Source organism: Scyliorhinus torazame, chromosome 23 (assembly GCF_047496885.1).
Source record: "Scyliorhinus torazame isolate Kashiwa2021f chromosome 23, sScyTor2.1, whole genome shotgun sequence".
NCBI classification, from domain to species: domain Eukaryota; kingdom Metazoa; phylum Chordata; class Chondrichthyes; order Carcharhiniformes; family Scyliorhinidae; genus Scyliorhinus; species Scyliorhinus torazame.
In genome coordinates, this window is record NC_092729.1 from 18,848,174 (window position 1) to 18,871,511 (window position 23,338).

A 23,338-nucleotide genomic window follows, 5' to 3' on the forward strand; every position below is an offset into this window, starting at 1 on the left:
GCCCGACATTAAATACGGTGCAATGAAACAGTGACCTACAAGCAACAAGGTAAAATTAAACATAGCCCGACATTAAATACGGTACAGTGAAACAGTGCCCTACAGTGAACAATGTAAAATTAAACAGAGCCCGACATTAAATACGGTACAATGAAACAGTGACCTACAGTGAACAAGGTAAAATTAAACAGAGCCCGACATTAAATACAGGACAACGAAACAGTGCCCGACAGTGAACAAGGTAAAATTAAACAGAGCCCAACATTAAATACAGCACAATGAAACAATGCCCTGCAGTGAAGAATATAAAATTAAACACAGCCCGACATTAAATACAGTACAATGAAACAGTGACCTACAGTGAACAATGTAAAATTAAACATAGCCCGACATTAAATACGGTACAATGAAACAGTGCCCTACAGTGAACAATGTAAAATTAAACAGAGCACGACATTAAATAAAGTACAATGTAACCGTGCCCTCCACTGAGCAAGGTAAAATTAAACACAGCCCGACATTAAATACAGTACAATGAAACAGTGACCTACAGTGAACAATGTAAAATTAAACATATCCCGACATTAAATACGGTACAATGAAACAGTGCCCTACAGTGAACAATGTAAAATTAAACAGAGCACGACATTAAATACAGTACAATTTAACAGTGCCCTCCACTGAGCAAGGTAAAATTAAACACAGCCCGACATTAAATACGGTACAATGAAAGAGTGCCCTACAGTGAACAATGTACAATTAAACACAGCCCAACATTAAATACGGTACAATGAAACAGTGCCGACAGTGAACAAGGTAAAATTAAACACAGCCCGACATTAAATACGGTACAATGAAACAGTGCCCTACACTGAACAAGGTAAATTTAAACTGAGCCCGACATTAAATACGGTACAATGAAACAGTGTCCTACACTGAACAAGGTAAAATTAAACAGAGCCCTACATTAAATACGGTACAATGAAACAGTGCCCTACAGTGAACAAGGTAAAATTAAACACAGCCCGACATTAAATGCGGTACAATGAAACAGTGCCCTACACTGAACAAGGTAAAATTAATCAGAGCCCGACATTAAATACAGCACAATGAAACAGTGCCCTACAGTGAACAATGTAAAATTAAACAGAGCCCGACATTAAATACAGTACAATGAAACAGTGACCTACAGTGAACAAGGTAAAATTAAACAGAGCCCGACATTAAATACAGTACAATGAAACAGTGCCCTACAAGCTACAAGGTAAAATTAAACAGAGCCCAACATTAAATACGGTAGAATGAAACAGTGCACTACACTGAACAATGTAAAATTAAACACAGCCCGACATTAAATACGATGCAATGAAACAGTGACCTACAAGCAACAAGGTAAAATTAAACATAGCCCGACATTAAATACGGTACAATGAAAGAGTGCCCTACAGTGAACAATGTACAATTAAACACAGCCCAACATTAAATACGGTACAATGAAACAGTGCCGACAGTGAACAAGGTAAAATTAAACACAGCCCGACATTAAATACGGTACAATGAAACAGTGCCCTACACTGAACAAGGTAAATTTAAACTGAGCCCGACATTAAATACGGTACAATGAAACAGTGTCCTACACTGAACAAGGTAAAATTAAACAGAGCCCTACATTAAATACGGTACAATGAAACAGTGCCCTACAGTGAACAAGGTAAAATTAAACACAGCCCGACATTAAATGCGGTACAATGAAACAGTGCCCTACACTGAACAAGGTAAAATTAATCAGAGCCCGACATTAAATACAGCACAATGAAACAGTGCCCTACAGTGAACAATGTAAAATTAAACAGAGCCCGACATTAAATACAGTACAATGAAACAGTGACCTACAGTGAACAAGGTAAAATTAAACAGAGCCCGACATTAAATACAGTACAATGAAACAGTGCCCTACAAGCTACAAGGTAAAATTAAACAGAGCCCAACATTAAATACGGTAGAATGAAACAGTGCACTACACTGAACAATGTAAAATTAAACACAGCCCGACATTAAATACGGTGCAATGAAACAGTGACCTACAAGCAACAAGGTAAAATTAAACATAGCCCGACATTAAATACGGTACAGTGAAACAGTGCCCTACAGTGAACAATGTAAAATTAAACAGAGCCCGACATTAAATACGGTACAATGAAACAGTGACCTACAGTGAACAAGGTAAAATTAAACAGAGCCCGACATTAAATACAGGACAACGAAACAGTGCCCGACAGTGAACAAGGTAAAATTAAACAGAGCCCAACATTAAATACAGCACAATGAAACAATGCCCTGCAGTGAAGAATATAAAATTAAACACAGCCCGACATTAAATACGGTACAATGAAAGAGTGCCCTACAGTGAACAATGTACAATTAAACACAGCCCAACATTAAATACGGTACAATGAAACAGTGCCGACAGTGAACAAGGTAAAATTAAACACAGCCCGACATTAAATACGGTACAATGAAACAGTGCCCTACACTGAACAAGGTAAATTTAAACTGAGCCCGACATTAAATACGGTACAATGAAACAGTGTCCTACACTGAACAAGGTAAAATTAAACAGAGCCCTACATTAAATACGGTACAATGAAACAGTGCCCTACAGTGAACAAGGTAAAATTAAACACAGCCCGACATTAAATGCGGTACAATGAAACAGTGCCCTACACTGAACAAGGTAAAATTAATCAGAGCCCGACATTAAATACAGCACAATGAAACAGTGCCCTACAGTGAACAATGTAAAATTAAACAGAGCCCGACATTAAATACAGTACAATGAAACAGTGACCTACAGTGAACAAGGTAAAATTAAACAGAGCCCGACATTAAATACAGTACAATGAAACAGTGCCCTACAAGCTACAAGGTAAAATTAAACAGAGCCCAACATTAAATACGGTAGAATGAAACAGTGCACTACACTGAACAATGTAAAATTAAACACAGCCCGACATTAAATACGATGCAATGAAACAGTGACCTACAAGCAACAAGGTAAAATTAAACATAGCCCGACATTAAATACGGTACAATGAAAGAGTGCCCTACAGTGAACAATGTACAATTAAACACAGCCCAACATTAAATACGGTACAATGAAACAGTGCCGACAGTGAACAAGGTAAAATTAAACACAGCCCGACATTAAATACGGTACAATGAAACAGTGCCCTACACTGAACAAGGTAAATTTAAACTGAGCCCGACATTAAATACGGTACAATGAAACAGTGTCCTACACTGAACAAGGTAAAATTAAACAGAGCCCTACATTAAATACGGTACAATGAAACAGTGCCCTACAGTGAACAAGGTAAAATTAAACACAGCCCGACATTAAATGCGGTACAATGAAACAGTGCCCTACACTGAACAAGGTAAAATTAATCAGAGCCCGACATTAAATACAGCACAATGAAACAGTGCCCAACAGTGAACAATGTAAAATTAAACAGAGCCCGACATTAAATACAGTACAATGAAACAGTGACCTACAGTGAACAAGGTAAAATTAAACAGAGCCCGACATTAAATACAGTACAATGAAACAGTGCCCTACAAGCTACAAGGTAAAATTAAACAGAGCCCAACATTAAATACGGTAGAATGAAACAGTGCACTACACTGAACAATGTAAAATTAAACACAGCCCGACATTAAATACGGTGCAATGAAACAGTGACCTACAAGCAACAAGGTAAAATTAAACATAGCCCGACATTACATACGGTACAGTGAAACAGTGCCCTACAGTGAACAATGTAAAATTAAACAGAGCCCGACATTAAATACGGTACAATGAAACAGTGACCTACAGTGAACAAGGTAAAATTAAACAGAGCCCGACATTAAATACAGGACAACGAAACAGTGCCCGACAGTGAACAAGGTAAAATTAAACAGAGCCCAACATTAAATACAGCACAATGAAACAATGCCCTGCAGTGAAGAATATAAAATTAAACACAGCCCGACATTAAATACAGTACAATGAAACAGTGACCTACAGTGAACAATGTAAAATTAAACAGAGCACGACATTAAATAAAGTACAATGTAACCGTGCCCTCCACTGAGCAAGGTAAAATTAAACACAGCCCGACATTAAATACAGTACAATGAAACAGTGACCTACAGTGAACAATGTAAAATTAAACATATCCCGACATTAAATACGGTACAATGAAACAGTGCCCTACAGTGAACAATGTAAAATTAAACAGAGCACGACATTAAATACAGTACAATTTAACAGTGCCCTCCACTGAGCAAGGTAAAATTAAACACAGCCCGACATTAAATACGGTACAATGAAAGAGTGCCCTACAGTGAACAATGTACAATTAAACACAGCCCAACATTAAATACGGTACAATGAAACAGTGCCGACAGTGAACAAGGTAAAATTAAACACAGCCCGACATTAAATACGGTACAATGAAACAGTGCCCTACACTGAACAATGTAAAATTAAACACAGCCCGACATTAAATACGGTTCAATGAAACAGTCCCCTACACTGAACAAGGTAAATTTAAACTGAGCCCGACATTAAATACGGTACAATGAAACAGTGTCCTACACTGAACAAGGTAAAATTAAACAGAGCCCGACATTAAATACGGTACAATGAAACAGTGCCCTACAGTGAACAAAGTAAAATTAAACAGAGCCCGGCATTAAATACAGTACAATGAAACAGGGCCCTAATGTGAACAATGTAACATTAAACAGAGCCCGACATTAAATACAGGACTACGAAACAGTGCCCGACAGTGAACAAGGTAAAATTAAACAGAGCCCAACATTAAATACGGTACAATGAAACAGTGCCCTACACTGAACAAGGTAAAATTAAACACAGCCCGACATTAAATACAGTACAATGAAACAGGGCACTAATGTGAACAATGTAAAATAAAACAGAGCCCGACGTTAAATACAGTACAATGAAACAGTGCCCTACAGTGAACAAGGTAAAATTAAACACAGCCCGACATTAAATGCGGTACAATGAAACAGTGCCCTACACTGAACAAGGTAAAATAAATCAGAGCCCGACATTAAATACAGCACAATGAAACAGTGACCTACAGTGAACAAGGTAAAATTAAACAGAGCCCGACATTAAATACAGTACAATGAAACAGTGCCCTACAAGCTACAAGGTAAAATTAAACAGAGCCCAACATTAAATACGGTAGAATGAAACAGTGCACTACACTGAACAATGTAAAATTAAACACAGCCCGACATTAAATGCGGTACAATGAAACAGTGCCCTACACTGAACAAGGTAAAATAAATCAGAGCCCGACATTAAATACAGCACAATGAAACAGTGCCCTACAGTGAACAAGGTAAAATTAAACAGAGCCCGACATTAAATACGGTACAATGAAACAGTGCCCTACAAGCAACAAGGTAAAATTAAACAGAGCCCAACATTAAATACGGTAGAATGAAACAGTGCACTACACTGAACAATGTAAAATTAAACACAGCCCGACATTAAATACGGTGCAATGAAACAGTGACCTACAGTGAACAAGGTAAAATTAAACAGAGCCCGACATTAAATACGGTACAATGAAACAGTGCCCTACAAGCAACAAGGAAAATTAAACAGCGCCCGACATTAAGTCCAGTACAATGAAACAGTGACCTACAGTGAACAATGTAAAATTAATCATAGCCCGACATTAAATACGGTACAGTGAAACAGTGCCCTACACTGAACAATGTAAAATTAAACACAGCCCGACATTAAATACAGTACAATGAATCAGTGCCCTACACTGAACAATGTAAACTTAAACACAGCCCGACATTAAATACGGTACAATGAAACAGTGCCCTACAGTGCACAATGTACAATTAAACACAGCCCAACATTAAATACGGTACAATGAAACAGTGTCCTACAGTGAACAATGTACAATTAAACACAGCCCGACATTAAATACGGTAATATGAAACAGTGCCCTACACTGAACAAGGTAAACTTAAACACAGCCCGACATTAAATACGGTACAATGAAACAGAGCCCGACATTCAATACAGTACACTGAAACAGTGACCTACAGTAAACAAGGCAAAATTAAACAGAGCCCGACATTAAATACAGTACAATGAAACAGTGCCCTCCACTGAACAATGTAACATTAAACAGAGCCCGACATTTAATACGGGACAACGAAACAGTGCCCGACAGTGAACAAGGTAAAATTAAACAGAGCCCAACATTAAATACAGCACAATGAAACAATGCCCTGCAGTGAAGAATGTAAAATTAAACACAGCCCGACATTAAATACAGTACAATGAAACAGTGACCTACAGTGAACAATGTAAAATTAAACATAGCCCGACATTAAATTCGGTACAATGAAACAGTGCCCTACAGTGAACAATGTAAAATTAAACAGAGCACGACATTAAATAAAGTACAATGTAACCGTGCCCTCCACTGAGCAAGGTAACATTAAACACAGCCCGACATTAAATACAGTACAATGAAACAGTGACCTACAGTGAACAATGTAAAATTAAACATATCCCGACATTAAATACGGTACAATGAAACAGTGCCCTACAGTGAACAATGTAAAATTAAACAGAGCACGACATTAAATACAGCACAATGTAACAGTGCCCTCCACTGAGCAAGGTAAAATCAAACACAGCCCGACATTAAATACGGTACAATGAAAGAGTGCCCTACAGTGAACAATGTACAATTAAACACAGCCCAACATTAAATACGGTACAATGAAACAGTGCCTACAGTGAACAAGGTAAAATTAAACACAGCCCGACATTAAATACGGTACAATGAAACAGTGCCCTACACTGAACAATGTAAAATAAAACACAGCCCGATATTAAATACGGTACAATGAAACAGTGCCCTACACTGAACAAGGTATATTTAAACAGAGCCCGACAGTAAATACGGTACAATGAAACAGTGTCCTACACTGAACAACGTAAAATTAAACAGAGCCCGACATTAAATACGGTACAATGAAACAGTGCCCTACAGTGAACAATGTAAAATTAAACAGAGCCCGACATTAAATACGGTACAATGAAACAGTGCCCTACAGTGAACAATGTAAAATTAAACAGAGCACGACATTAAATACAGTACAATGTAACAGTGCCCTCCACTGAGCAAGGTAAAATTAAACACAGCCCGAAAGTAAATACGATACAATGAAAGAGTGCCCTACAGTGAACAATGTACAATTAAACACAGCCCAACATTAAATACGGTACAATGAAACAGTGCCTACAGTGAACAAGGTAAATTTAAACAGAACCCGACAGTAAATACGGTACAATGAAACAGTGCCCTCCAGTGAACAATGTAAAATTAAACACAGCCCGACATTAAATACGATACAATGAATCAGTGCCCTACCAGTAACAATGTAAAATTAAACAGAGCCCGACATTAAATACGGTACAATGAAACAGTGCCCTACAGTGAACAAAGTAAAATTAAACAGAGCCCGACATTAAATACAGCACAATGTAACAGTGCCCTCCACTGAGCAAGGAAAAATTAAACACAGCCCGACATTAAATACAGTACAATGAAACAGGGCACTAATGTGAACAATGTAAAATAAAACAGAGCCCGACATTAAATACAGTACAATGAAACAGTGCCCTACAGTGAACAAGGTAAAATTAAACACAGCCCGACATTAAATGCGGTACAATGAAACAGTGCCCTACACTGAACAAGGTAAAATTAATCAGAGCCCGACATTAAATACAGCACAATGAAACAGTGCCCTACAGTGAACAATGTAAAATTAAACACAGCCCGACATTAAATACAGTACAATGAAACAGTGACCTACAGTGAACAATGTAAAATTAAACATATCCCGACATTAAATACGGTACAATGAAACAGTGCGCTACCGTGAACAAGGCAAAATTAAACAGAGCACGACATTAAATACAGTACAATGTAACAGTGCCCTCCACTGAGCAAGGTAAAATTAAACACAGCCCGACATTAAATACGGTACAATGAATGAGTGCCCTACAGTGAACAATGTACAATTAAACACAGCCCAACATTAAATACGGTACAATGAAACAGTGCCGACAGTGAACAAGGTAAAATTAAACACAGCCCGACATTAAATACGGTACAATGAAACAGTGCCCTACACTGAACAATGTAAAATTAAACACAGCCCGACATTAAATACGGTACAATGAAACAGTGCCCTACACTGAACAAGGTAAATTTAAACTGAGCCCGACATTAAATACGGTACAATGAAACAGTGTCCTACACTGAACAAGGTAAAATTAAACAGAGCCCGACATTAAATACGGTACAATGAAACAGTGCCCTACAGTGAAGAATGTAAAATTAAACACAGCCCGACATTAAATACGATACAATGAATCAGTGCCCTACCAGTAACAATGTAAAATTAAACAGAGCCCGACATTAAATACGGTACAATGAAACAGTGCCCTACAGTGAACAAAGTAAAATTAAACAGAGCCCGACATTAAATACAGTACAATGTAACAGTGCCCTCCACTGAGCAAGGAAAAATTAAACACAGCCCGACATTAAATACAGTACAATGAAACAGGGCACTAATGTGAACAATGTAAAATAAAACAGAGCCCGACATTAAATACAGTACAATGAAACAGTGCCCTACAGTGAACAAGGTAAAATTAAACACAGCCCGACATTAAATGCGGTACAATGAAACAGTGCCCTACACTGAACAAGGTAAAATTAATCAGAGCCCGACATTAAATACAGCACAATGAAACAGTGCCCTACAGTGAACAATGTAAAATTAAACACAGCCCGACATTAAATACGGTGCAATGAAACAGTGACCTACAAGCAACAAGGTAAAATTAAACATAGCCCGACATTAAATACGGTACAGTGAAACAGTGCCCTACAGTGAACAATGTAAAATTAAACAGAGCCCGACATTAAATACGGTACAATGAAACAGTGACCTACAGTGAACAAGGTAAAATTAAACAGAGCCCGACATTAAATACAGGACAACGAAACAGTGCCCGACAGTGAACAAGGTAAAATTAAACAGAGCCCAACATTAAATACAGCACAATGAAACAATGCCCTGCAGTGAAGAATATAAAATTAAACACAGCCCGACATTAAATACAGTACAATGAAACAGTGACCTACAGTGAACAATGTAAAATTAAACATAGCCCGACATTAAATACGGTACAATGAAACAGTGCCCTACAGTGAACAATGTAAAATTAAACAGAGCACGACATTAAATAAAGTACAATGTAACCGTGCCCTCCACTGAGCAAGGTAAAATTAAACACAGCCCGACATTAAATACAGTACAATGAAACAGTGACCTACAGTGAACAATGTAAAATTAAACATATCCCGACATTAAATACGGTACAATGAAACAGTGCCCTACAGTGAACAATGTAAAATTAAACAGAGCACGACATTAAATACAGTACAATTTAACAGTGGCCTCCACTGAGCAAGGTAAAATTAAACACAGCCCGACATTAAATACGGTACAATGAAAGAGTGCCCTACAGTGAACAATGTACAATTAAACACAGCCCAACATTAAATACGGTACAATGAAACAGTGCCGACAGTGAACAAGGTAAAATTAAACACAGCCCGACATTAAATACGGTACAATGAAACAGTGCCCTACACTGAACAAGGTAAATTTAAACTGAGCCCGACATTAAATACGGTACAATGAAACAGTGTCCTACACTGAACAAGGTAAAATTAAACAGAGCCCTACATTAAATACGGTACAATGAAACAGTGCCCTACACTGAACAAGGTAAAATTAATCAGAGCCCGACATTAAATACAGCACAATGAAACAGTGCCCTACAGTGAACAATGTAAAATTAAACAGAGCCCGACATTAAATACAGTACAATGAAACAGTGACCTACAGTGAACAAGGTAAAATTAAACAGAGCCCGACATTAAATACAGTACAATGAAACAGTGCCCTACAAGCTACAAGGTAAAATTAAACAGAGCCCAACATTAAATACGGTAGAATGAAACAGTGCACTACACTGAACAATGTAAAATTAAACACAGCCCGACATTAAATACGGTGCAATGAAACAGTGACCTACAAGCAACAAGGTAAAATTAAACATAGCCCGACATTAAATACGGTACAGTGAAACAGTGCCCTACAGTGAACAATGTAAAATTAAACAGAGCCCGACATTAAATACGGTACAATGAAACAGTGACCTACAGTGAACAAGGTAAAATTAAACAGAGCCCGACATTAAATACAGGACAACGAAACAGTGCCCGACAGTGAACAAGGTAAAATTAAACAGAGCCCAACATTAAATACAGCACAATGAAACAATGCCCTGCAGTGAAGAATATAAAATTAAACACAGCCCGACATTAAATACAGTACAATGAAACAGTGACCTACAGTGAACAATGTAAAATTAAACAGAGCACGACATTAAATAAAGTACAATGTAACCGTGCCCTCCACTGAGCAAGGTAAAATTAAACACAGCCCGACATTAAATACAGTACAATGAAACAGTGACCTACAGTGAACAATGTAAAATTAAACATATCCCGACATTAAATACGGTACAATGAAACAGTGCCCTACAGTGAACAATGTAAAATTAAACAGAGCACGACATTAAATACAGTACAATTTAACAGTGCCCTCCACTGAGCAAGGTAAAATTAAACACAGCCCGACATTAAATACGGTACAATGAAAGAGTGCCCTACAGTGAACAATGTACAATTAAACACAGCCCAACATTAAATACGGTACAATGAAACAGTGCCGACAGTGAACAAGGTAAAATTAAACACAGCCCGACATTAAATACGGTACAATGAAACAGTGCCCTACACTGAACAATGTAAAATTAAACACAGCCCGACATTAAATACGGTACAATGAAACAGTGCCCTACACTGAACAAGGTAAATTTAAACTGAGCCCGACATTAAATACGGTACAATGAAACAGTGTCCTACACTGAACAAGGTAAAATTAAACAGAGCCCGACATTAAATACGGTACAATGAAACAGTGCCCTACAGTGAACAAAGTAAAATTAAACAGAGCCCGGCATTAAATACAGTACAATGAAACAGGGCCCTAATGTGAACAATGTAACATTAAACAGAGCCCGACATTAAATACAGGACTACGAAACAGTGCCCGACAGTGAACAAGGTAAAATTAAACAGAGCCCAACATTAAATGCAGCACAATGAAACAATGCCCTGCAGTGAAGAATATAAAATTAAACACAGCCCGACATTAAATACGGTACAATGAAACAGTGCCCTACACTGAACAATGTAAAATTAAACACAGCCCGACATTAAATACGGTACAATGAAACAGTGCCCTACACTGAACAAGGTAAATTTAAACTGAGCCCGAAATTAAATACGGTACAATGAAACAGTGTCCTACACTGAACCTGGTAAAATTAAACAGAGCCCGACATTAAATACGGTACAATGAAACAGTGCCCTACACTGAACAAGGTAAAATTAAACACAGCCCGACATTAAATACAGTACAATGAAACAGGGCACTAATGTGAACAATGTAAAATAAAACAGAGCCCGACATTAAATACAGTACAATGAAACAGTGCCCTACAGTGAACAAGGTAAAATTAAACACAGCCCGACATTAAATGCGGTACAATGAAACAGTGCCCTACACTGAACAAGGTAAAATAAATCAGAGCCCGACATTAAATACAGCACAATGAAACAGTGCCCTACAGTGAACAATGTAAAATTAAACAGAGCCCGACATTAAATACAGTACAATGAAACAGTGACCTACAGTGAACAAGGTAAAATTAAACAGAGCCCGACATTAAATACAGTACAATGAAACAGTGCCCTACAAGCTACAAGGTAAAATTAAACAGAGCCCAACATTAAATACGGTAGAATGAAACAGTGCACTACACTGAACAATGTAAAATTAAACACAGCCCGACATTAAATGCGGTACAATGAAACAGTGCCCTACACTGAACAAGGTAAAATAAATCAGAGCCCGACATTAAATACAGCACAATGAAACAGTGCCCTACAGTGAACAAGGTAAAATTAAACAGAGCCCGACATTAAATACGGTACAATGAAACAGTGCCCTACAAGCAACAAGGTAAAATTAAACAGAGCCCAACATTAAATACGGTAGAATGAAACAGTGCACTACACTGAACAATGTAAAATTAAACACAGCCCGACATTAAATACGGTGCAATGAAACAGTGACCTACAGTGAACAAGGTAAAATTAAACAGAGCCCGACATTAAATACGGTACAATGAAACAGTGCCCTACAAGCAACAAGGAAAATTAAACAGCGCCCGACATTAAGTCCAGTACAATGAAACAGTGACCTACAGTGAACAATGTAAAATTAATCATTGCCCGACATTAAATACGGTACAGTGAAACAGTGCCCTACACTGAACAATGTAAAATTAAACACAGCCCGACATTAAATACAGTACAATGAATCAGTGCCCTACACTGAACAATGTAAACTTAAACACAGCCCGACATTAAATACGGTACAATGAAACAGTGCCCTACAGTGCACAATGTACAATTAAACACAGCCCAACATTAAATACGGTACAATGAAACAGTGTCCTACAGTGAACAATGTACAATTAAACACAGCCCGACATTAAATACGGTAATATGAAACAGTGCCCTACACTGAACAAGGTAAACTTAAACACAGCCCGACATTAAATACGGTACAATGAAACAGAGCCCGACATTCAATACAGTACACTGAAACAGTGACCTACAGTAAACAAGGCAAAATTAAACAGAGCCCGACATTAAATACAGTACAATGAAACAGTGCCCTCCACTGAACAATGTAACATTAAACAGAGCCCGACATTTAATACGGGACAACGAAACAGTGCCCGACAGTGAACAAGGTAAAATTAAACAGAGCCCAACATTAAATACAGCACAATGAAACAATGCCCTGCAGTGAAGAATGTAAAATTAAACACAGCCCGACATTAAATACAGTACAATGAAACAGTGACCTACAGTGAACAATGTAAAATTAAACATAGCCCGACATTAAATTCGGTACAATGAAACAGTGCCCTACAGTGAACAATGTAAAATTAAACAGAGCACGACATTAAATAAAGTACAATGTAACCGTGCCCTCCACTGAGCAAGGTAAAATTAAACACAGCCCGACATTAAATACAGTACAATGAAACAGTGACCTACAGTGAACAATGTAAAATTAAACATATCCCGACATTAAATACGGTACAATGAAACAGTGCCCTACAGTGAACAATGTAAAATTAAACAGAGCACGACATTAAATACAGCACAATGTAACAGTGCCCTCCACTGAGCAAGGTAAAATCAAACACAGCCCGACATTAAATACGGTACAATGAAAGAGTGCCCTACAGTGAACAATGTACAATTAAACACAGCCCAACATTAAATACGGTACAATGAAACAGTGCCTACAGTGAACAAGGTAAAATTAAACACAGCCCGACATTAAATACGGTACAATGAAACAGTGCCCTACACTGAACAATGTAAAATAAAACACAGCCCGATATTAAATACGGTACAATGAAACAGTGCCCTACACTGAACAAGGTATATTTAAACAGAGCCCGACAGTAAATACGGTACAATGAAACAGTGTCCTACACTGAACAACGTAAAATTAAACAGAGCCCGACATTAAATACGGTACAATGAAACAGTGCCCTACAGTGAACAATGTAAAATTAAACAGAGCCCGACATTAAATACGGTACAATGTAACAGTGCCCTCCACTGAGCAAGGTAAAATTAAACACAGCCCGAAAGTAAATACGATACAATGAAAGAGTGCCCTACAGTGAACAATGTACAATTAAACACAGCCCAACATTAAATACGGTACAATGAAACAGTGCCTACAGTGAACAAGGTAAATTTAAACAGAACCCGACAGTAAATACGGTACAATGAAACAGTGCCCTCCAGTGAACAATGTAAAATTAAACACAGCCCGACATTAAATACGATACAATGAATCAGTGCCCTACCAGTAACAATGTAAAATTAAACAGAGCCCGACATTAAATACGGTACAATGAAACAGTGCCCTACAGTGAACAAAGTAAAATTAAACAGAGCCCGGCATTAAATACAGTACAATGAAACAGGGCCCTAATGTGAACAATGTAAAATAAAACAGAGCCCGACATTAAATACAGTACAATGAAACAGTGCCCTACAGTGAACAAGGTAAAATTAAACAGAGCCCGACATTAAATACAGTACAATGAAACAGTGCCCTACAAGCAACGAGGTAAAATTAAACACAGCCCGACATTAAATGCGGTACAATGAAACAGTGCCCTACACTGAACAAGGTAAAATTAAACGGAGCCCGACATTAAATACAGCACAATGAAACAGTGCCCTACAGTGAACAATGTAAAATTAAACAGTGCCCGACATTAAATACAGTACAATGAAACAGTGACCTACAGTGAACAAGGTAAAATTAAACAGAGCCCGACATTAAATACAGTACAATGAAACAGTGCCCTACAAGCTACAAGGTAAAATTAAACAGAGCCCAAAATTAAATACGGTAGAATGAAACAGTGCACTACACTGAACAATGTAAAATTAAACATAGCCCGACATTAAATACGGTACAGTGAAACAGTGCCCTACACTGAACAATGTAATATTAAACACAGCCCGACTTTAAATACAGTACAATGAATCAGTGCCTTACACTGAACAATGTAAACTTAAACACAGCCCGACATTAAATACGGTACAATGAAACAGTGCCCTACAGTGAACAATGTACAATTAAACACAGCCCAACATTAAATACGGTACAATGAAACAGTGCCCTACAGTGAACAATGTAGAATTAAACACAGTCCAACATTAAATACGGTACAATGAAACAGTGTCCTACAGTGAACAATGTACAATTAAACACAGCCCGACATTAAATACGGTAATATGAAACAGTGCCCTACACTGAACAAGGTAAAATTAAACACAGCCCGACATTAAATACGGTACAATGAAACAGAGCCCGACATTAAATACAGTACACTGAAACAGTGACCTACAGTAAACATGGCAAAATTAAACAGAGCCCGACATTAAATACAGTACAATGAAACAGTGCCCTACACTGAAAAATGTAACATTAAACAGAGCCCGACATTAAATACAGGACAACGAAACAGTGCCCGACAGTGAACAAGGTAAAATTAAACAGAGCCCAACATTAAATACAGCACAATGAAACAATGCCCTGCAGTGAAGAATATAAAATTAAACACAGCCCGACATTAAATACAGTACAATGAAACAGTGACCTCCAGTGAACAATGTAAAATTAAACATAGCCCGACATTAAATACGGTACAATGAAACAGTGCCCTACAGTGAACAATGTAAAATTAAACAGAGCACGACATTAAATAAAGTACAATGTAACCGTGCCCTCCACTGAGCAAGGTAAAATTAAACACAGCCCGACATTAAATACAGTACAATGAAACAGTGACCTACAGTGAACAATGTAAAATTAAACATATCCCGACATTAAATACGGTACAATGAAACAGTGCCCTACAGTGAACAATGTAAAATTAAACAGAGCACGACATTAAATACAGTACAATGTAACAGTGCCCTCCACTGAGCAAGGCAAAATTAAACACAGCCCGACATTAAATACGGTACAATGAAAGAGTGCCCTACAGTGAACAATGTACAATTAAACACAGCCCAACATTAAATACGGTACAATGAAACAGTGCCGACAGTGAACAAGGTAAAATTAAACACAGCCCGACATTAAATACGGTACAATGAAACAGTGCCCTACACTGAACAATGTAAAATTAAACACAGCCCGACATTAAATACGGTACAATGAAACAGTGCCCTACACTGAACAAGGTAAATTTAAACTGAGCCCGACATTAAATACGGTACAATGAAACAGTGTCCTACACTGAACAAGGTAAAATTAAACAGAGCCCGACATTAAATACGGTACAATGAAACAGTGCCCTACAGTGAACAAAGTAAAATTAAACAGAGCCCGGCATTAAATACAGTACAATGAAACAGGGCCCTAATGTGAACAATGTAACATTAAACAGAGCCCGACATTAAATACAGGACAACGAAACAGTGCCCGACAGTGAACAAGGTAAAATTAAACAGAGCCCAACATTAAATACAGCACAATGAAACAATGCCCTGCAGTGAAGAATATAAAATTAAACACAGCCCGACATTAAATACAGTACAATGAAACAGTGACCTACAGTGAACAATGTAAAATTAAACATAGCCCGACATTAAATACGGTACAATGAAACAGTGCCCTACACTGAACAAGGTAAATTTAAACTGAGCCCGACATTAAATACGGTACAATGAAACAGTGTCCTACACTGAACAAGGTAAAATTAAACAGAGCCCGACATTAAATACGGTACAATGAAACAGTGCCCTACAGTGAAGAATGTAAAATTAAACACAGCCCGACATTAAATACGATACAATGAATCAGTGCCCTACCAGTAACAATGTAAAATTAAACAGAGCCCGACATTAAATACGGTACAATGAAACAGTGCCCTACAGTGAACAAAGTAAAATTAAACAGAGCCCGGCATTAAATACAGTACAATGAAACAGGGCCCTAATGTGAACAATGTAAAATAAAACAGAGCCCGACATTAAATACAGTACAATGAAACAGTGCCCTACAGTGAACAAGGTAAAATTAAACACAGCCCGACATTAAATGCGGTACAATGTAACAGTGCCCTACACTGAACAAGGTAAAATTAATCAGAGCCCGACATTAAATACAGCACAATGAAACAGTGCCCTACAGTGAACAATGTAAAATTAAACAGAGCCCGACATTAAATACAGTACAATGAAACAGTGACCTACAGTGAACAAGGTAAAATTAAACAGAGCCCGACATTAAATACAGTACAATGAAACAGTGCCCTACAAGCTACAAGGTAAAATTAAACAGAGCCCAACATTAAATACGGTAGAATGAAACAGTGCACTACACTGAACAATGTAAAATTAAACACAGCCCGACATTAAATACGGTGCAATGAAACAGTGACCTACAAGCAACAAGGTAAAATTAAACATAGCCCGACATTAAATACGGTACAATGAAACAGTGCCCTACAGTGAACAATGTAAAATTAAACAGAGCCCGACATTAAATACGGTACAATGAAACAGTGACCTTCAGTGAACAAGGTAAAATCAAACAGAGCCCGACATTAAATGCGGTACAATGAAACAGTGCCCTACACTGAACAAGGTAAAATTAATCAGAGCCCGACATTAAATACAGCACAATGAAACAGTGCCCTACAGTGAACAATGTAAAATTAAACAGAGCCCGACATTAAATACAGTACAATGAAACAGTGACCTACAGTGAACAAGGTAAAATTAAACAGAGCCCGACATTAAATACAGTACAATGAAACAGTGCCCTACAAGCTACAAGGTAAAATTAAACAGAGCCCAACATTAAATACGGTAGAATGAAACAGTGCACTACACTGAACAATGTAAAATTAAACACAGCCCGACATTAAATACGGTGCAATGAAACAGTGACCTACAAGCAACAAGGTAAAATTAAACATAGCCCGACATTAAATACGGTACAATGAAACAGTGCCCTACAGTGAACAATGTAAAATTAAACAGAGCCCGACATTAAATACGGTACAATGAAACAGTGACCTTCAGTGAACAAGGTAAAATTAAACAGAGCCCGACATTAAATACAGTACAATGAAACAGTGCCCTACAAGCTACAATGTAAAATTAAACAGAGCTCGACATTAAATACGGTACAATGAAACAGTGCCCTACAGTGAACAAGGTAAAATTAAGCAGAGCCCGACATTAAATACGGTACAATGAAACAGTGCCCTACAAGCAACAAGGAAAATTAAACAGCGCCCGACATTAAGTCCAGTACAATGAGACAGTGACCTACAGTGAACAATGTAAAATTAAACATAGCCCGACATTAAATACAGTACAATGAAACAGTGCCCTACACTGAACAAGGTAAAATAAATCAGAGCCCGACATTAAATACAGCACAATGAAACAGTGCCCTACAGTGAACAAGGTAAAATTAAACAGAGCCCGACATTAAATACGGTACAATGAAACAGTGCCCTACAAGCAACAAGGTAAAATTAAACAGAGCCCAACATTAAATACGGTAGAATGAAACAGTGCACTACACTGAACAATGTAAAATTAAACACAGCCCGACATTAAATACGGTGCAATGAAACAGTGACCTACAGTGAACAAGGTAAAATTAAACAGAGCCCGACATTAAATACGGTACAATGAAACAGTGCCCTACAAGCAACAAGGAAAATTAAACAGAGCCCAACATTAAATACGGTAGAATGAAACAGTGCACTACACTGAACAATGTAAAATTAAACACAGCCCGACATTAAATACGGTGCAATGAAACAGTGACCTACAAGCAACAAGGTAAAATTAAACATAGCCCGACATTAAATACGGTACAATGAAACAGTGCCCTACAGTGAACAATGTAAAATTAAACAGAGCCCGACATTAAATACGGTACAATGAAACAGTGACCTTCAGTGAACAAGGTAAAATCAAACAGAGCCCGACATTAAATGCGGTACAATGAAACAGTGCCCTACACTGAACAAGGTAAAATTAATCAGAGCCCGACATTAAATACAGCACAATGAAACAGTGCCCTACAGTGAACAATGTAAAATTAAACAGAGCCCGACATTAAATACAGTACAATGAAACAGTGACCTACAGTGAACAAGGTAAAATTAAACAGAGCCCGACATTAAATACAGTACAATGAAACAGTGCCCTACAAGCTACAAGGTAAAATTAAACAGAGCCCAACATTAAATACGGTAGAATGAAACAGTGCACTACACTGAACAATGTAAAATTAAACACAGCCCGACATTAAATACGGTGCAATGAAACAGTGACCTACAAGCAACAAGGTAAAATTAAACATAGCCCGACATTAAATACGGTACAATGAAACAGTGCCCTACAGTGAACAATGTAAAATTAAACAGAGCCCGACATTAAATACGGTACAATGAAACAGTGACCTTCAGTGAACAAGGTAAAATTAAACAGAGCCCGACATTAAATACAGTACAATGAAACAGTGCCCTACAAGCTACAATGTAAAATTAAACAGAGCTCGACATTAAATACGGTACAATGAAACAGTGCCCTACAGTGAACAAGGTAAAATTAAACAGAGCCCGACATTAAATACGGTACAATGAAACAGTGCCCTACAAGCAACAAGGAAAATTAAACAGCGCCCGACATTAAGTCCAGTACAATGAAACAGTGACCTACAGTGAACAATGTAAAATTAAACATAGCCCGACATTAAATACAGTACAATGAAACAGTGCCCTACACTGAACAAGGTAAAATAAATCAGAGCCCGACATTAAATACAGCACAATGAAACAGTGCCCTACAGTGAACAAGGTAAAATTAAACAGAGCCCGACATTAAATACGGTACAATGAAACAGTGCCCTACAAGCAACAAGGTAAAATTAAACAGAGCCCAACATTAAATACGGTAGAATGAAACAGTGCACTACACTGAACAATGTAAAATTAAACACAGCCCGACATTAAATACGGTGCAATGAAACAGTGACCTACAGTGAACAAGGTAAAATTAAACAGAGCCCGACATTAAATACGGTACAATGAAACAGTGCCCTACAAGCAACAAGGAAAATTAAACAGCGCCCGACATTAAGTCCAGTACAATGAAACAGTGACCTACAGTGAACAATGTAAAATTAATCATAGCCCGACATTAAATACGGTACAGTGAAACAGTGCCCTACACTGAACAATGTAAAATTAAACACAGCCCGACATTAAATACAGTACAATGAATCAGTGCCCTACACTGAACAATGTAAACTTAAACACAGCCCGACATTAAATACGGTACAGTGAAACAGTGCCCTACACTGAACAATGTAATATTAAACACAGCCCGACTTTAAATACAGTACAATGAATCAGTGCGCTACACTGAACAATGTAAACTTAAACACAGCCCGACATTAAATACGGTACAATGAAACAGTGCCCTACAGTGAACAATGTACAATTAAACACAGCCCAACATTAAATACGGTACAATGAAACAGTGCCCTACAGTGAACAATGTAGAATTAAACACAGCCCAACATTAAATACGGTACAATAAAACAGTGTCCTACAGTGAACAATGTACAATTAAACACAGCCCGACATTAAATGCGGTAATATGAAACAGTGCCCTACACTGAACAAGGTAAAATTAAACACAGCCCGACATTAAATACGGTACAATGAAACAGAGCCCGACATTAAATACAGTACACTGAAACAGTGACCTACAGTAAACAAGGCAAAATTAAACAGAGCCCGACATTAAATACAGTACAATGAAACAGTGCCCTCCACTGAACAATGTAACATTAAACAGAGCCCGACATTTAATACGGGACAACGAAACAGTGCCCGACAGTGAACAAGGTAAAATTAAACAGAGCCCAACATTAAATACAGCACAATGAAACAATGCCCTGCAGTGAACAATGTAAAATTAAACATAGCCCGACATTAAATTCGGTACAATGAAACAGTGCCCTACAGTGAACAATGTAAAATTAAACAGAGCACGACATTAAATAAAGTACAATGTAAACGTGCCCTCCACTGAGCAAGGTAAAATTAAACACAGCCCGACATTAAATACAGTACAATGAAACAGTGACCTACAGTGAACAATGTAAAATTAAACATATCCCGACATTAAATACGGTACAATGAAACAGTGCCCTACAGTGAACAATGTAAAATTAAACAGAGCACGACATTAAATACAGCACAATGTAACAGTGCCCTCCACTGAGCAAGGTAAAATCAAACAAAGCCCGACATTAAATACGGTACAATGAAAGAGTGCCCTACAGTGAACAATGTACAATTAAACACAGCCCAACATTAAATACGGTACAATGAAACAGTGCCTACAGTGAACAAGGTAAAATTAAACACAGCCCGACATTAAATACGGTACAATGAAACAGTGCCCTACACTGAACAATGTAAAATAAAACACAGCCCGATATTAAATACGGTACAATGAAACAGTGCCCTACACTGAACAAGGTATATTTAAACAGAGCCCGACAGTAAATACGGTACAATGAAACAGTGTCCTACACTGAACAACGTAAAATTAAACAGAGCCCGACATTAAATACGGTACAATGAAACAGTGCCCTACAGTGAACAATGTAAAATTAAACACAGCCCGACATTAAATACGATACAATGAATCAGTCCCCTACCAGTAACAATGTAAAATTAAACAGAGCCCGACATTAAATACGGTACAATGAAACAGTGCCCTACAGTGAACAATGTAAAATTAAACAGAGCACGACATTAAATACAGTACAATGTAACAGTGCCCTCCACTGAGCAAGGTAAAATTAAACACAGCCCGAAAGTAAATACGGTACAATGAAAGAGTGCCCTACAGTGAACAATGTACAATTAAACACAGCCCAACATTAAATACGGTACAATGAAACAGTGCCTACAGTGAACAAGGTAAAATTAAACACAGCCCGACATTAAATACGGTACAATGAAACAGTGCCCTACACTGAACAATGTAAAATAAAACACAGCCCGACATTAAATACGGTACAATGAAACAGTGCCCTACACTGAACAAGGTAAATTTAAACAGAACCCGACAGTAAATACGGTACAATGAAACAGTGCCCTCCAGTGAACAATGTAAAATTAAACACAGCCCGACATTAAATACGATACAATGAATCAGTGCCCTACCAGTAACAATGTAAAATTAAACAGAGCCCGACATTAAATACGGTACAATGAAACAGTGCCCTACAGTGAACAAAGTAAAATTAAACAGAGCCCGGCATTAAATACAGTACAATGAAACAGGGCCCTAATGTGAACAATGTAAAATAAAACAGAGCCCGACATTAAATACAGTACAATGAAACAGTGCCCTACAGTGAACAAGGTAAAATTAAACAGAGCCCGACATTAAATACAGTACAATGAAACAGTGCCCTACAAGCAACGAGGTAAAATTAAACACAGCCCGACATTAAATGCGGTACAATGAAACAGTGCCCTACACTGAACAAGGTAACATTAAACGGAGCCCGACATTAAATACAGCACAATGAAACAGTGCCCTACAGTGAACAATGTAAAATTAAACAGTGCCCGACATTAAATACAGTACAATGAAACAGTGACCTACAGTGAACAAGGTAAAATTAAACAGAGCCCGACATTAAATACAGTACAATGAAACAGTGCCCTACAAGCTACAAGGTAAAATTAAACAGAGCCCAAAATTAAATACGGTAGAATGAAACAGTGCACTACACTGAACAATGTAAAATTAAACATAGCCCGACATTAAATACGGTACAGTGAAACAGTGCCCTACACTGAACAATGTAATATTAAACACAGCCCGACTTTAAATACAGTACAATGAATCAGTGCCCTACACTGAACAATGTAAACTTAAACACAGCCCGACATTAAATACGGTACAATGAAACAGTGCCCTACAGTGAACAATGTACAATTAAACGCAGCCCAACATTAAATACGGTACAATGAAACAGTGCCCTACAGTGAACAATGTAGAATTAAACACAGCCCAACATTAAATACGGTACAATGAAACAGTGTCCTACAGTGAACAATGTACAATTAAACACAGCCCGACATTAAATACGGTAATATGAAACAGTGCCCTACACTGAACAAGGTAAAATTAAACACAGCCCGACATTAAATACGGTACAATGAAACAGAGCCCGACATTAAATACAGTACACTGAAACAGTGACCTACAGTAAACATGGCAAAATTAAACAGAGCCCGACATTAAATACAGTACAATGAAACAGTGCCCTACACTGAAAAATGTAACATTAAACAGAGCCCGACATTAAATACAGGACAACGAAACAG